Source organism: Budorcas taxicolor, chromosome 18, assembly GCF_023091745.1.
Source record: "Budorcas taxicolor isolate Tak-1 chromosome 18, Takin1.1, whole genome shotgun sequence".
NCBI classification, from domain to species: domain Eukaryota; kingdom Metazoa; phylum Chordata; class Mammalia; order Artiodactyla; family Bovidae; genus Budorcas; species Budorcas taxicolor.
The window spans coordinates 39,598,930-39,615,453 of NC_068927.1; the positions used below are offsets into that span (position 1 = coordinate 39,598,930).

The 16,524-nt window shown below is 42.8% G+C and overlaps 1 long non-coding RNA gene across 1 annotated transcript in view; it reads right to left on the reverse strand.

Annotated features, from left to right (window-relative positions):
• Positions 1-376: 376 nt before the first annotated feature.
• The window catches only part of LOC128063812 (uncharacterized), a 34,131-nt gene continuing 17,983 nt past the window's right edge, over positions 377-16,524 (reverse strand). Inside the window, exons 2-3 of the long non-coding RNA XR_008200912.1 lie at positions 1,206-1,339; positions 377-628 (exon numbers count right to left, since the gene is read on the reverse strand). This is a non-coding gene — a long non-coding RNA (uncharacterized LOC128063812). The remainder of the gene's footprint in view (positions 629-1,205; positions 1,340-16,524) is intronic.

Here is a 16,524-nt window from a genome sequence, read left to right on the forward strand (position 1 = left end):
GGGTCCCTGAACCTTGACTGCTGCTGCTGCTAAGTCACTTCAGTCGTCTCCAACTCCATGCGACCCCATAGACGGCAGCCCACCAGGCTCCCCCATCCCTGGGATTCTCCAGGCAAGAACATGACTACACCTTTGTAGATACAGTTGTCCCTCTATAAACTATCCTCTAATTACCCCATGTGTCACACTAGTTAACACAGTTCTCATTACAACCCTACAAGGTAGGAACTGTCATTTTTACCAAATTTCCCCGAGATTATAGTCCATACTCTGAATCACTCTATTATAATAAAGAGCAAGTAAGGTAGCTATTTCCACACCTCTTCATCAGAATACATTAGTTTGCTTTTCACCACATGAAAAAACACCCCAAAACTTGGAGACTTCAACAACATTTATTAGCTCACCATTCTGGGGGTCGGCAATTTGGGCTGGGCTCAGCTGGGAAGTTCTTCTGCTGGATTTGCCCAGATTTGCTTGCATGGTGCAGTCAGCTGGAGGATTTTCTGAGGCCTGGTGGTCCCTGGCAATGTCACATGCATATCTGGCATAGGAGGAGTTCCACAGGGGTGACCAGCCACATGTCCCCAGTATCTAGCAAGTTAGCCTCGGCTGCTTCACATGGTGACTGTTCCAAAATAAGCAGAAGAGAGCAAGCCTCAATGTGCAGGCACTTTCCAAGCCTCTGCTTACATCAGGCTGTATAACGTCTCATGGGTATAACCCAGATTCAAGGCCTGGCAAAATCCACTCCACTTCTTTGGTGAAAACAGCTGCAAAATACTTCAGCCATTCTTTTTTTCACTCTACCACAGGGGCACTCCTTTCTGGAAAGATCTATGCCTTGACAACTTCATATCCTGTATCCTCATAACCCAAGTCAGAAAAGCAGTATGGTCAGGTTCTGTGTTTAGGGGGTGGGGAGTATCCGCTTTACAGCTTGGTGAACATCTGACACTCTTCCTGCCTGTTACCACCAGACTGAAAATAATTCTGAAAGGGAAGTCTCTTAAAACTTAGCATGAGGGAGTGGAATTTTTTTCTAATTAGGCTTCAGCAGAATTTTTAAAAGAATCTTTCTTTTCTTCAGTGGCCTCTCCCTTGTTATAAATTTTAACTCCACCCAGTGGCATACCACAGCCAGCCCTGCTTCTCCTCCCCAGGCTTCCACACCACTGTTTGCTTGGCAGCAATGCTCAACTCACTTTGCCGCAGACAGCAGTGGGAGAAGTCTTGCTTCCTGCTTGCCTCACTTCCTCTTTTTTCCCCTCCATTCCTCCTGGAGCTCAGCCTCTTCTGCTCATTCCTGCTCTGCACTCAGCCTCTCAGGATCAGGATTCTAGGAAAGGAGGAAAGGTTAGCCTATAGAACTGCTCTATAAATACATCCCCCCAGGTTGGTCACTGCACACAGTAGCCAAGAGACTCAGCCAGAAGACTGGCCTTCCAGGAAGCCCTAAGACAGATTATTAATCTAGAAAGTAGCTGTACATGAAATTTTCACTTTGAAATACCTGTGATATCATGAAATTGATGAGGTCAGCCCTTCATTAATTTATTTCACAAGTACTTATTGAATACCTACTATGTGCCAGGCACTAGAAATATAAAACATGGCCCCTGCCCTTGAGAAACTTGTAGTCTGCGGATGGCTGGGAGGAAGATAGAGACGAAGAGATCATATCAGTTAACAAGGTAAGGACTGAGTTGGCCAGAAAGCTCCTTCATGTTTTTCTGTTGTATCTAATGGAAAAGTCAGAATGAACTTATTAGCCAACCCAACTTGTACTATGTATGATGGTGTCATGAGAAGCCGGAAAGCCATTGCACCTGGCCTGGGTGACCAGGGAAGGCTTTCTCAAGGAGATAATGCCTGATTAGGCCTAGTTCAGCACTGTCCAGTAGAAGTATATTATTGGCCATGTACGTAATTTTAAACTTTCCAGTAGCCACATCAAAAAAGTGAAAACAGACAGGAGAAAATAACCTTGATAACATATTTCATTCAAGCCAATATATCTAAGTTATTGCTATTTCATTACCCAATCATTATAAAAATCATTAATGAAATATTTTACATTCTTTTTATTGTACTAAGTCTTTGAAATCTAGTGTGTATTTTATAATGACAGAACATCTCAATTTGGACACTAACTTTTCAACAGTTAAAGTAAAATGTAATCCTACCAAAGCAATAAAGTTGTGTTTAATAGAGACATATTTTGTCTTGTTCCAATTAAAAATTTTTAATCTAAATTAATTTAAATGAAATAAAATTTAAAATTCAGTTTTTCACTTCCACTAGCCAGGTTTCAAGAACTCAATAGCCATGTGTGACTTGTGGCTACCATATTGGAGAACTCAGGTTTTAAAGGATAAATAAATGTGAAGCAAACAAAGAGAGGATTAAGCATTCTTGACAGAAAAAAAAACAAAGCCCAATATCAGCAAAGGCACTAAAATCATATGGGCTTTGGACTGTGCAGTTTAGTAGTTTAGTATTACAGTGACAGAATGGGCAAGTCTAGTGATGGGGAAAGAAAGAACCAAATGTGGAGGGGTAGGCAAGACTATCAAAGTGAGCCTTGAGTGCCCCTGAAAAATCAAGGATCATATCTTTCATGAGAATGTACTTCTCATATGAGGGAAATTGCGCACAGAGAGAAGTCTCAGGTATAGGCCCTGCCTAAGGCTTCCCTGGTGGCTCAGAGGTTAAAGCATCTGCCTGCAATGCAGGAAACCTGAGTTCGATTCCTGGGTCGGGAAGATCCCTTGGAGAAGGAAATGGCAACCCACTCCAGTATTCCTGCCTGGAGAATCCCATGGACGGAGGAGACTGGTGGGCTACCAGTCCATTGGGTCTCAAAGAGTCGGACATGACTGAGCGACTTCACTCACTCAAGGGCACTAAACCCTATGTGAAGGCATCTACCCTCTTGGCAGCCTTGGAAGCTCAACAAGTCCACACCTGATATGACGGAGCTTGGCAAAACAAAGTGGAGTGGACGAAGTATGTATTTGCTACAAGCAGCAGAAATCAGCTAAAACATATTTCAGTGACCAGTGGTTAAATGATAAATTATTTACCCCAGGTACACCCAATACAGTGAATAAAGAGCAGGATGTAGACAATAAATCCTTGGTTTGGAAGAAACAGGGGGAAGAGCATAGCATATAGTGTAGAACAGAAATAATTAAGAATCCTGGCAGTAGAAGGAATTATTTGTATCCAGTATGGACCAAGGAGGATCATCCATTCCCATTTGCCCTCCATGAGCATATCTGAGAAAGGAATTGGAAGGACGTAGTCTCTGGGAATTATCTGCTTTGGCAGTTCACAACCATTTGGTGCTAGTTTGTAGGCTAGGGATTATCCTAAAGTTTGTCCTAAGATTTGAGCAATTTCAGACTGCTGTCCTCCTTTTATGGAGTGTCTGTGGCAATGCACACCTCAAGAAAAGCTAATGGGCTTTCCATCTATTGCACTGGGTAACAACCTCAGCCAGAGGTTTTGCTTGGTCATGCTTTTCAAACCTAGAAATTTCTGTTTTCTAGCCAAAAACCTCTGTGCTTTACTGATACACCTAGACTACTAGCTTTCAAACTTTTAGTTTATAACTCATAAGAAATGAATTTTACTCTACAAGCCCATGTATAATTATGCATGTATGTTATTAATATGTATGCATGTATAACCAAATCTCAAGTTTCATGCAGAAGTATGTACCCTCACTGCATGTGGCGTTTATTTTCTATTCCATTAGGAACAAAGAAGAAAGGAAAGGAGAGAAGAAAAGTTGGTCACAATCCACTAAATTGATTTTGCAACCTGCTAATGGGTCACACCCAGAGTTTTAAAGCGCTACCTTAGTTGAGGCCTAGTTTAATGGCCTCTCCTTTCATTTTAGCCTCTGCTTTGAAGGAAATAAAAACCAAAGCCTTGGATAGAGATATTCTCATAATTTCTTATCCTTCAGATTGCTACCAAATACCACTATACAAAGCGTGTGAGTCTCCCCTGTCGTAGAGACTGTTTAATATAGGATGTGCTAGGGGAGCCTAGGAGGGGTGAGTCAAAATTTTTGTCATGTTCCAAGCTCATTTCCTGGGAACCCTCTGCCCTCCCTGTTTCTGTGTATGGAAATTGAACCCATCTGTCGTAATTAAGACCTCCCTTCCATATTTGATTCCACTTCCTGTTATCTTTTCTAGAACTTTCCTTCCTGTACATTTGGGGCACTCACCTCCTTGCCCCACCCCAGTAGTTCACATAGTGGATGTATGTGATTATAGCCCATGGGAGTTCTTGCTTAATTGTAATTACTCCCATTAAAGCAACGCCTTGGATGATGCCTCATTCTCTAGGCTGTAATGTGGATGTGGGTGTGGATAGATGTGGGCCATGCACACGGTAACCCTGTGTTTTTAATTTCTAGGAGGCCACTTTGTGTAAGCTGGTAGAAGTTCTTGTACTTCCTCAGGGCTTTTGCTAACCCCCAACTAGAACTTGTTCTTTATTTCCCAACCAGGTTTATTGACCTTCAGGATATGAGGAACAGTCTTATATTATTCCTATATTCTTGTATGTTATTCTTATATATTATTATATGTCCCTTCCTACAAATATAAAACACCTTCCTTCCTCCCTCCCCCTCCCCTTCCCTGCTTTTTACCAGCTTCTTGCCCTCTCTCCTTGTTTCTTTTTTCCCTCTTTCTTTTTCCCTTTAATCCTCTCTTTTTCCTGTCATCTTTCCTCTTCCTTCCTGTTATCCTCCTTCTTCCAGCTTGTTGCTTGTCCTAACTGCTTTTTTCCTCTCTGTCTCTGTTTCTCTCCTTCCCTTATTCTTTATCCCATGGCTAATGTAGCTAGTTTGCTGCTGCCCTGTTTAATTTGTTTTGTCTTTTTGCATGGATGCCCCAAGACTTTCAGGCCAAGGGCAAACTTTGAAATCCCCTACCACAGTAGCACCCAAGGTGCAGGGCATCTGTGGGTGGCTGGGCCTGGAAGCATGTTCCCCGGGCATGGAGGAGTCCTGCCACATGTGAAGCTGGAGGGGCTGCAGACGTCCCTCACGGTCAGCCAGGCCCCAGGGAAGTGGCTGGGGACCCTGCACCAGCTGCCCTCAATGCAGAAGGAAAGTGGGTGATGTCTGGGGTTCTTCTCTCCTCTTTACCCTTCGTTAACCTCCCCCTTCCCATCTTATTAGGAAAAGTGTTCATTAAAAAAAATCCTTCCAGTGTGGCTTTGTTGTCATTCATGAAACCAAGATTCCCATAGTTGGTTGTATCACAGGTCCATCCCTACCCTCCACTTCGCTTCCACTCATTTTCTCCGTCTCCTGCTTTATCAGCTGCTCTGTGGTCTCCTGCCTCTTTTTCTCTGACTATCTCACCCTCTCTTCTTAGTGGACATTGTTCCTTATTTTTCTCTCTTATCTCTCTTGAGATGAGCTACAATGGGCAGATGAGAGCAGAGAAAAATGAAGCACTCTGGAGAGAAGTGTGTCAAATATGCCCAGGGCATTACCCAAAGCTTGTTCTAGAACATCTCTGAAAACAGAGGAGAAGGACATGGAGATACCCAGACTCACAAATCTGGGATCCTGTGGCTACAAACCTGCTCTCCAGCCATCCTCAAGGGTTTCTTGAAAGGCAGAGTCAGTGAGCTTTGGGAGTCGGGAAGGACAGGAAATCATCCTATCCTTGGGAAATCATCACCTGCTAGTTGGTATATCTGAGACTTTGCACAAGCATGTTAAACCTTCTGAGCCTTGGCTTTTCTATCTGTAAAATGGAAAGATAGTCATAATTTCTGAAGTTCCAGGCACAGGGTGAAATAGTAAACAGGACAAGTGTTTGGAAGGTGATAAGTATGCAGTGAATATTAATTTCCTACTTTCCTCCCAGAGAATATGGAAACTGCTAAGACTTAGGAAAAATTATAAAGCTTGGCGATTAACGCTGGTGAGAGCACAACACTTCGTGTAATGTTTGGTGGTTTCCTGTGGATAGCAGGAGCCTACAGGTCAATTTTTATTCTGGCTTTGCTGTAGTAACTGCATTCGTTTCTTTAATGTTTAAATAGTGCCTGCTTTTGCTTAGCTGGCATGATGGTAGACCTCCCATTAGTGTCCTTATTTATTTATTTTTAATTTCACTAGCAATGCGTGAAAGCATTCTCACGGGGAAAAAGCAAAATCAAACAAGATAGGATAAAACAGAAATGCCCCTTGGCCATCCCCAGAAGTCCTAATTCGGTCCCAGAGGTAATAACAGCTTGGCGTGTGTCCGTTCAGACCAAAAGGAAAAACTTTCATTCACATGCATATGTGTACCTACAGAACTGTCTAGATTTATTTTATAGTTTTAAATACAAAATGTATCCTTGCTGTTATTATTTTACAACTTGGCTGTTTGTTTCTTTACTGGTTTAAAGTACTCTGGAGATCTTTTCTTGTCATTATGGAGAGCCCCATCTCATTTTTTCTACCTACTGCCATATACCCCATAATCCTTCCAGAATTATGCTGTGCATCTCATAATCCTTCTAGAATTATATTCTAGCTAGAATATAATAGGCTCAATAAGAGGTGTTGTCTTTTTCATCTCTTAATCCCTTAAACCTCTAACATTACCTGTCACATAATAGGTGTTTTATTACTATGTTAAGTTATAACTATTTCTGAAAAGATTTTAAATGAATTAATATGCATATAACCACATGCATTTTTAACCATTCCTCTACTGATCGACTTTTACGTTATTTCTATTTTTCCTATTACAAACAGCAGTGAACATTCTTACATTTGCGTTGTTGTGCACTTATGCATGGATTTCTCTGGTGTAGGTCCTAAGAAGTAGAATTGGTAGGCCAAGGAAGACATCTTTTTCTAAATATTGATTGCTACAGTATCTTCTAAAAAGGCGGCACCAGTCTACAGCCCCACATTAGTATCTTTCTTTAGGTGTCTTTTTGACAGTATGTTTCCAAAATAATACTATGTTGCCCTCCTCTGTTTTGATTTCAGGAAAGGAGGAGGCATGATGATTAGAATTAGAGTAAAATGAGAGGTGGTACAGAAATTCATTCATTTGTTCATTCATTTCTCCAACTATTGATTCCATTGTAGGCCCTGCTGTAAATGCTGGGCATAGAAAGATAAACAAGACCTTCTACACACCCCAGAGGGTTTCACAGTCTGGACTGAATACTTACATTCTTAATTCTTAAAATGCAACAGCATAAAGAAACATGACAACTAAATGTAAGGTCTGATCCGGATTTGATCCTAGACCAGTAAAAACAATGTCCCAGAAAAATACTGGGACATTTGATGAAATTCAAATGAGGTCGGTGGATTAAATAATGTATTGATATTAAATTTCCTGATTTAGATCATTGTGCTATGGTTGTATAAGAGAATGTTTTTGTTGTTAGGAAGCACACATTGAAGGGTTTAGGGGAAATATACATGATTTCTCCGACTGATTCTTCAGTGGCTCAAAAATATGCTTTCATGTAACTCAGAGCTTTCCAGTGGAGCATGATGATGAAAATGTTCTGTGCCTGCTCTGACAACATGGAAGCCAAGAGTGTCATGTGACCACCAAGCATTTGAAATATAGCTAATGCAACTGAAGACTTGAATCATTGATTTTATCCAATTGAAATATAAATAGCTACATAAGGCTAGTGGCTACCATGCTGGACAGCAAGGATACAAACAGAGAGAGAAAAAAATAATAAAATAAATAAGATGAAATGTAAAGAATTGGTGAACTTGTATAAACAGAATGAGGAAATTCTTTGGATTATTCTTGTAATTTTTCTTTAGGCTTGAATTACATATTTTAAATTAAATAATAAATGCAGTGTCATCTCAGGGAAGTTCAAATTAAAATCTTACTGAAGTATATTTTATTACAATTAAAGTGTCACAAATAAAGTTATACTAACCAGGAGCCACAGAAAGGACACACTTAGACATTACTGTTAGGTGTGTGAATAGGCACAACCTTCTATCATATATACTTGCACAAGTACATGAGAAAATGTGTAAGGATTTCATAATTATTGTTCATAATATCAAAAAATTGGATGGAGTGGAAATATTCAACAATAAGAGAATGGCTAAATGTATTTTCTTTGTTCTTATTCTGGATTACTATAAAGCTCTTTTCCACACTGAGAAAAAACAATTTAAAAATTTATTTTTATTGAATTATAGTTGATTTACAGTGTTACATTAAATTCTACTGTATAGCAAAGTGATTCCGATTTTTTTTATATTCTTTCCACTATGGTTTATCATAGGATATTCAGTCTAGTTCCCTGTGGTGTACACTGTTTATCCATTGTTTCCATCCATTCTGTATAAGATAGTTTGCACCTACTAATCCCAAACTCCCAATCTGTCCCTCCCCATCCCTTCTCCCCTTAGCAGCTGCAAGCCTATTCTCTATGTCCGTGAGTCTTTCGGTTTCACAGATGAGTAAGTGATCTCTTACGATATTTACCTGACTTCATTTAGTATGCTAATCTCTAGGCCCATCTATGTTGCTGCAGATGGCATTATTTCATTCTTGTTTGTGGCTGAGTAGTATTCCATTGGGAGAAGGCAGTGGCACCCCACTCCAGTACTCTTGCCTGGAAAATCCCATGGACAGAGGAGCCTGGTAGGCTGCAGTCCATGGGGTCACTAAGAGTTGGACACGACTGAGCGACTTCCCTTTCACTTTTCACTTTCATGCATTGGAGAAGGAAATGGCAACCCACTCCAGTGTTCTTGCCTGGAGAATCCCAGGGATGGGGGAGCCTGGTGGGCTGCCGTCCATGGGGTCGCACAGAGTCAGACATGACTGACGTGACTTAGTAGCAGCAGCAGCAGCAGCAGCAGCAGCAGTATTCCATTGTGTGTATGTGCTGTGTCTTCTTTATCCAGTCATTTATTGATGGACTATTTAGCTGTTGTAAATAGTGCCGCAATGAAAATCAAGATATGTCTATCTTTTCAAATTACAGTTTTCTCCAACTATATGCCCAGTTGTGGGACTGCAGGATCATGTGACAGCTCTATGTTTCATTTTTTGGAAAGGGACCTCCATCGTGTTTTCTACAGTGGCTGTACCAATTGACATTCCCGCCAACAGCATAGGAGGGTTCCCTTTTATCCACACCCTCTCCAGCATTTGTTAATTATAGACTTTTTAGTGATGGCCATTCTGACTGATGTGAGGTGGTACCTCACTGCAGTTTCGATTTGTATTTCTCCAACAATTAGCAATGTGCAGCATCATTTCATGCGTCTGTTAGCATCTGTATGTATGCTTTGGAGAAGTATCTATTGAGGTCTTCTGCCTATTTTTTAATTGAGTTGGGGTTTTGTTGCTGTTGTTATTGAGTTGTATGAACTGTTTATTAAAAAAAAGCAATTTGCTTTTTTTTAATTAAAAAAAGATGTTTGGTATGATTGTATTTTTGTAATAAAAACACTGAAATTACACACACACACACACACACACTCACTCACTCACTCAATCACTTATTCACCTTTATATGCACATAGGAAGATTTGGAGAAATACACATGAAACAGTTACCACATCATTCTCCAGAAATTTCCTCAAGTCCTGTGGAAAGACCACCCAGCTCCATGTCTCGAGTCCTTGGGCTGGGCTGTGGAGGGTCCTCTGAGTGCCTTGTGCTATAACAACAGAGGTGCCTCCAGCCAGCCAAAAATCTCAAGCTGGTGCCCATCAGCTTGTTAGCTGCACCTCTGCGCCTGCCCCACGGAATCTCCAGGAAACGCCCCTTAGCTCGACCTGCCATTTCCAGGCACACACAGTGCCCCTCCCCATAGCCACCAGGCCTGTGGGGCAGGCAGGGTCATTACTGAGTTCCAAGAAGGGAGTGTTTATTATTGTTGTCGGTTTGATGCTGATCCCAAAAGGACCTAATCAACAGGTAATAAGACCTCATGGGAGTGATTAGAAACCTCAACTTTAACCCTGTTATACCCACAGCAGAGACGACCAGAGTCCTGGTAGGACTCTGCCCCTCACTGAACAGGGTCTGATGGAGAGGAGATGGATGGGGAAGCCAGAGAGGTACCGGTGGGTGTGCTCGGCAGTGGGCTGAAAAGGGGATCTGGGAGACGGGGGCACATGTAAAACCAAGTCTACCCAACAGCATGCGTCATCATGCTTGACGGAAGAGCGGTGCTGGGTGCACGGGGCACAAAAACAAAGAAGCCAGGGCCTGCCCCCGAGATGCTCACGGGCACAGGAAGAAAGACTTGCAATATGATAGGAGCTATGCTACAGGGTAGGTTTATTCAGGGCCCAGGCTGGTGCAGAGGCAGGAACTATCAGCCTTGTTGGGTGAGTCAGGGAGGGCAAATGCACCAGTCTAGATATGACAGCATCTGTTGGTTGCCCGGAGGACTTCCATTTAGACACTCCCTTGTGACACACACATCCCTGTGTCTTTCAAGCTGCCTTAAATCCTTTTTCTTTCTTTATAAGGTTGATTTAAATAAATAAAACTTAGTAGTAATTAATTTAAAAACAGGTGCTTAAACACTTGTTTTTGGTGTTACAAGTGGCTCTACCTGCCAACCAATGAGATAGAAAGTTAGTCTCGTCCATTAGCAAAACTTAACAATGCCTGATAAGATAACAGTGCCATGAACCATTTCTCATTACCCACATAGTGACCAAGGGTGTTGTTACATAATCATCACATGAGAACACCCTTGGAATGGAACCGACTGACTACACATAGGCACATCACCATCATTATCGATGGATAGCTGATAGATGTTTTAATTGCTTCAAGTTCCCAAAGCAGGGCCTCTGTGATAAATGATGGAGACGAGGAAATGAAGTCACGTCTTCAAAGGCCAAATCAGCCTCCGGTTTTTTCCAACTTGCACAGAATTGCAACAGCTTCTCTCATTAACTGTTGCACAAGATTTTGCATGTTGCATAAAACTAGCTGCAAATATCACATCGGCCATCTTGGTTAGGCCCAAGATCACAATCAAGAGGGTGAAACTGGACAGCAGCGTGGCCGCCATCTCACTGCTCAACCTCTTCTGGCCCTTAGAGAAGAACAGTTTGCACATTTGCAACTTGCTTAGTCCTGGGTTCCCATTTTGCTAGAACAAAAGTCCTGGACGCCAAAACCTGACACCATACAAAAACCAGGGTATGTTTAAAGTCTCAGAGCTGATAAAGAACTTCAACTTCATTAAATGAAAAAGAAACACAAAATTATACAGATTCTTCTTTCACAAACATGCACCCAGTTACCTAGCACCAGGTACTGGATGTGGGGGGAAAAGAAACAAGATCTTTGCCCTTAAAGAGCTTGCACTCTAATTAAAGGAAACAGAAATAACCAGAGCATGATGAGCTAAGTCAGGCAGTAGCAGAAGCCCAGGGGACTAGGGAAAAAGTCCTCACATGACTTGGGGCCAAGAGTCCCAGAAGTCTGCAGAGGGACATTTGAACTGGGTTTTGGATGATGGAGAGGATTCTCCTGGTTCTGGGGCCAGTGTTCTAGGCAGAGGGGCCTGTGTGTGCAGAAGCACAGAGGTTGGAGATGGTAGGTCAGAGTGTACATGGTGAAGTAAGAGAGATGAGGAAGCAGAGGGAAGACTGAATCCAAAGAAATCTCAATCGTAAAAGTCTTGAAGGCCACGAGAACAAATTTTGACCTAGAAGGCCATAGGGTTGTTCAGAACAAATTTTGACTTAAAAGACCATAGGGTTGTTCAGGTATTTTTAGAATTAGCAAACAGGAAGTGTTTTACAAAAAAAAAACACACACCGGCCAAGGATATATTTAGGTAAGAATTTGTGTCATCAAGCAGAGTGAATGGCTGAGCATTAGAAGTCGATACTTGGTAATCACGGCTGCTATGCAGGACACTCCGATCATCTCATGTGCTCACACAATGGCCCAGTGACATACTGGACAGGCCGCTGCCTTCAGGGAGCACACCATCACACAAGGGACAGACTCACGTTCACCCCTCAACAGTGTAATGATGGAAATGAACATGGAGCACGGTGGGAGCACTTTGGGGGACAGAGGGCAGGGTCTCGGGGGTGGCCAAGGAAGACTTTCTAAAGTCTGTGAGACTTGTTCTGATTTTGGAAGCTGACTAGGACTTAGCTAGATGGAGAAGTATTCACAGGACTAGTTCCCAGTTCTTAATCTGAAGGTGTGGGAGGGAGGCAGAGACGGGGGAGGAAGTGGTACTGAGGAGGTGGCGCTGGATTAGGAAGGGATGTGTTGGGAGGGATGGTCACCTGGGTGGGGGTGACTGGAGGGTTGAGGTCTGAGCTGTGGCCTGCAGAGCAGTGGTGTCATGAACAAAAGTAATGTAGTCAAAAGAAGCCAATCTCAACACAGGCTTGAATACAGAAGGAATGATAAACTTCTGTGTGGTGCCAAGTTGGATTTCTGTTAGAGCAGCAGTTCTCCACCAGGGGCAGTTTTCCCCCGGGGCAATTTCACTCTGCCTAGAGACTTGTTCAGAGGTCAGAGCTCTGGGAGGGTGTGTGCCCCTGGCATCCAGTGCGGTAGGATTGTGTGTGCTGCACCAATGCACAGGAGAGGCCCCTAAACAAAGAGGTATCTGGCCCAAAACAGTGCTGAGGTTGAGGAACCTGTCCTAGAGCTTCCCCTCAAGAGTGACCTGAGTACCCTATGAGCAAATGGAGAAACAAGGGTAATTCAAGGGCCATTAACAAACATTGCTTTCCAATGTACTGGTTTGTAGTTGTAAAAATCTTAGGAAGGGCAACAGAAAGCTTTGGTCAGGGTTCTGGGATGCCCACTTATGCTAACTACATTCTATCTCCAAAGAGATAATGTCGCTTTGCCTGGACTCCTCCTTTCTCCTGTCAACACGTTTGGTGGGATGTCACTTTCAGACCACCCCCGTGCCCTGTTCCTGGGTCCTCCTTCTATACACATGCACAGAAAGAGTAACCTGACAGAATTTCACCCATCCTCGCTATACAATAGAACAGTATCTTGTTGTTCATGGCATTTGTGTGACTCATGCCAGAAGACAGTCTTCCCAACTTTATGAGCAATTCTGGGGGGTCCAAAGTCCACCTAGAAACCCTGGGTAGTTCTTGGATGGAGCTCAGAAACGTACATATTTGGGCTTAACATTTCCAGGAACCCTGATAAGGGGGGATCAGGGGCCATAGTTGAGAAAGTCTTGCTATAAGAGTACAAAGGGGTGGGTGAAGAAGGCAGTGAAGTAGAGGGGTTTATATCAGATCATGCAGGGCAGAGGCAGGCATGACTCTGAGCTGACGGAGGTAGATCAGAAGAGTAGGGAGGTGCTGGGGACCAGTGACTTTCTGAGGTTTTATCCACAGACTCCTTTCTTTAGAGAATCCAGGGAAGTCTAACCTATAAACCACAAAAACTGGGGGATGTTCTGATTTAAGTGGGGTGAAAGGGCTCTCTTAAGCTTTGCCACTTCCTGATACTTCTGATAGCCAAATTCTACCAAAGATTTGTGAAGTTCATCAAACCCAACAGACTCCCACAGACTTTATATTAGGAAATAAATCCATAACATCAAGTTTCATGACAACAAAGAGGAAAAAAGGCACACCCAGTTAGTCAGTTCAGTTGACTCTTGAGTATCTGATGATATGAGTGACCAATATTTCTTCATTCATTTAGTAATATTTTTTTGAAGACTGGCTGTGGGCCAGGGGCTGTTCTAGAATATGAGTAGTATGGTTGGGCCACCTATATGCTGTCTGTCTTCTAATTTTTTCTCTGCTCATTAGTCCAACTCTAAGAAGTTAGGGAAAGAAACGAAATTTAACTCACAATTTGGTTGCTTACTCAGGCTTTTAGTGAGCTACTTGATGGTGGAATCCTGGAAATTACTAACAGTGAAACCAAAGGCTTCTCTCCAGGTTCCTTGTTTGAATTCTCCTTGCCCTCATCCTCAGTATAATGGGCTGAGTAGTATAGTAAGATGGCGAACACGTGGGCTTCCCTAGTGGCTCAGTGGTAAAGAATCCGCCTGCAATGCAGGAGGCAGCTGCTGATGCCAGAGACCTAGGTTTGATCTCTGAGTCAGGAAGATCCCCTGGAGGAGGAAATGGCAACCTGCTCCAGTATTCTTGCCTGGGAAATCCCATGGACTGAGGAGCCTGGGGGGCTAACATCTTAAGTCCTCAAGACAATATTCCCAGGGAAAGGAATTCCACTGAGGGACCCCAGATAGCAGAAGCAAAAAGTCCATTGCAATAATACCGAGGCATGGCAGATGATAATGGCAGACTGAGGGATCCAGATCAAGATGAACATGTGACCCATCCCTGCTCCCTCCCTCTCCTGCCCCCCGCCACTTCTGTTTCTGCTAAGAACAGGACACACAAAGCGCACCTCTTAATATTTCCAAATAATGCCATTTTAAGAATCTGGCTGGCTAGTGTGTGACAAAAATTTTAAAAAGACCTGACAACAAAAATTACTATTCAAAGTAAAGTATTATTTTAGGGTGACATTATTTTTTAAATTCACATTTTTCGTTTGTTATACCATGTAGCAGTTCTGTGAACACATAGATAAGAGGATACAATAGATATTTGACAGTGTAGTTCTCAGAGTATTTGCATATCCAAGAGATTATTTCAGCGAGTATACTTAGACTGACCCTATTAACCATTCACAATATTTTGTCTTGAATTCAATTCACACTCTGTGGACATGTCCAATTCACATTTCAGCTCTTAACGCTGTTTTCCCTCTTAGACTTTATATTAGGAAATAAATCCATAACATCAAATTTCATGACAACATCTGCTCTGGCTGACATGATTGAAAGAGAATTTCACTCATGCCAGGTTATTCTGTTTCTTAATTTGTTCTTTATCATACCTGGAGAAGCAGCATCTTTTATCAAGTCCAATATAGAGAATGGAAGCTACCGGCGCAGAATTCACAACTGGCAGCAGCCTCAGCAATGCTGGAAGGTGACTACAGGAAGTACTCTGAGGCAGCAGAGTTGACAGGGTGGCTGGAGGCTGATTTCCAGGCATGAATGGCTTTGCCACATGTGCCCAGGCCAGTTCTGCCAAGCTAACAACTGGTGCATTCAAGATAGAGGTAGATCATTGCCTAAAATGGGCAATGAAGTTTAATGAGAAAAAAATATGAGTCCCTATGTACTAGGGACTCAGTGTCTTGTACCCCAGTGTTCATAGCAGCGTCATCCCCAGTCACATAATGCAGAACAACCCACATGCCCATGAACAGATGAATGGGTAGACAGGATGCGGTATATCCATACAGGGGAACATTATTCAGGCATAAAAAGGAAGAACGCTCCCATACATGCCGCAGCATAGATGAACCTTGGAAACATGCTCAGTGAAATAAACCAGACACAAAAGTACAAATACTGTATGATCCCACATACATGAAGTATCCCAAATAGGCAAATCCACAGAGGCAGACTGTAGATTAGAGGTTTCCAGGGCTAGGAGAAGAAGAGTGTGGGGAGTTGATGATTAATGGGTTCGGAGTCTCTTTCGGGGATGACGAAAAATTTTGGAAATAGTGATGAGACATATGCAAATATAATCCCATGATTGACATCACTGGATTGTGCAACCCCCCAAAATAATTACCACAGCATGTTTTATGCTATATATGTTTCACCACTATGAAAAATTAAAGTTATATATTATATAGATAATGATTTAATTAAAAAATATATATATATATTTTAAAGCTGATATCCTAATGTTAGGAGGTTGAGGACTGTGTTCTCAACTTCTAGGTACAGGGAGAGGGAGACCATGAGCCCAACTTCACATGGTCCTGGGCCCCATATGGTTCTCATGCTTACAACCTCCTGACATTAGGATAGCAGCTCTTTTTAAAATCTAAAACCAGACAGTCAGATTTTTAAAGAAACCTATGAAAACTGTACCTGCGAAATTAAACAAACGGAAGGTAGAAAATACAGTAAGCAGCCATCTCAGAGCTCCACGATTCAAACTGTCTCAGAAAGAAATCTATCTCTTGTCTCGTCCTTGCCCAGACTTATAGCATGTGCTGGTGGCCACCTTTCCAGACCTCCTCTCCCATATGTGGGGCGACAGCGCCTGTCTCCTCTGGCCAAGCACATCTCCGTGCTAACACGCCTGAAATGAGATGAGGCTCCAGAATGTTCTGGAGGCGGAGCTGTAACACAGTGTCACCTTCTCGGCCAGCTCCTGGCACCACCTCCTTCCCATCAGCTTCAGCTCCTACCTATTGGTGGTTCCATGTTTTCAGTGGCAGGAGAGGGCCTATGGAAGCGGGGGATGTCTCCTGAGCTCTGCGGCCATGAGAAGCCTGCTCACCTCTCAGCCTCCAGCTCCTCCTTGTTGCCAGGAGGAGAAAAGGTGACTTTCTGGAACGGTGACAGGAGCCCAAAGGCAGCACAGGCAGCAGGAGCGGGCGGGCAGGCAGTAAAGTTTCCAGATCC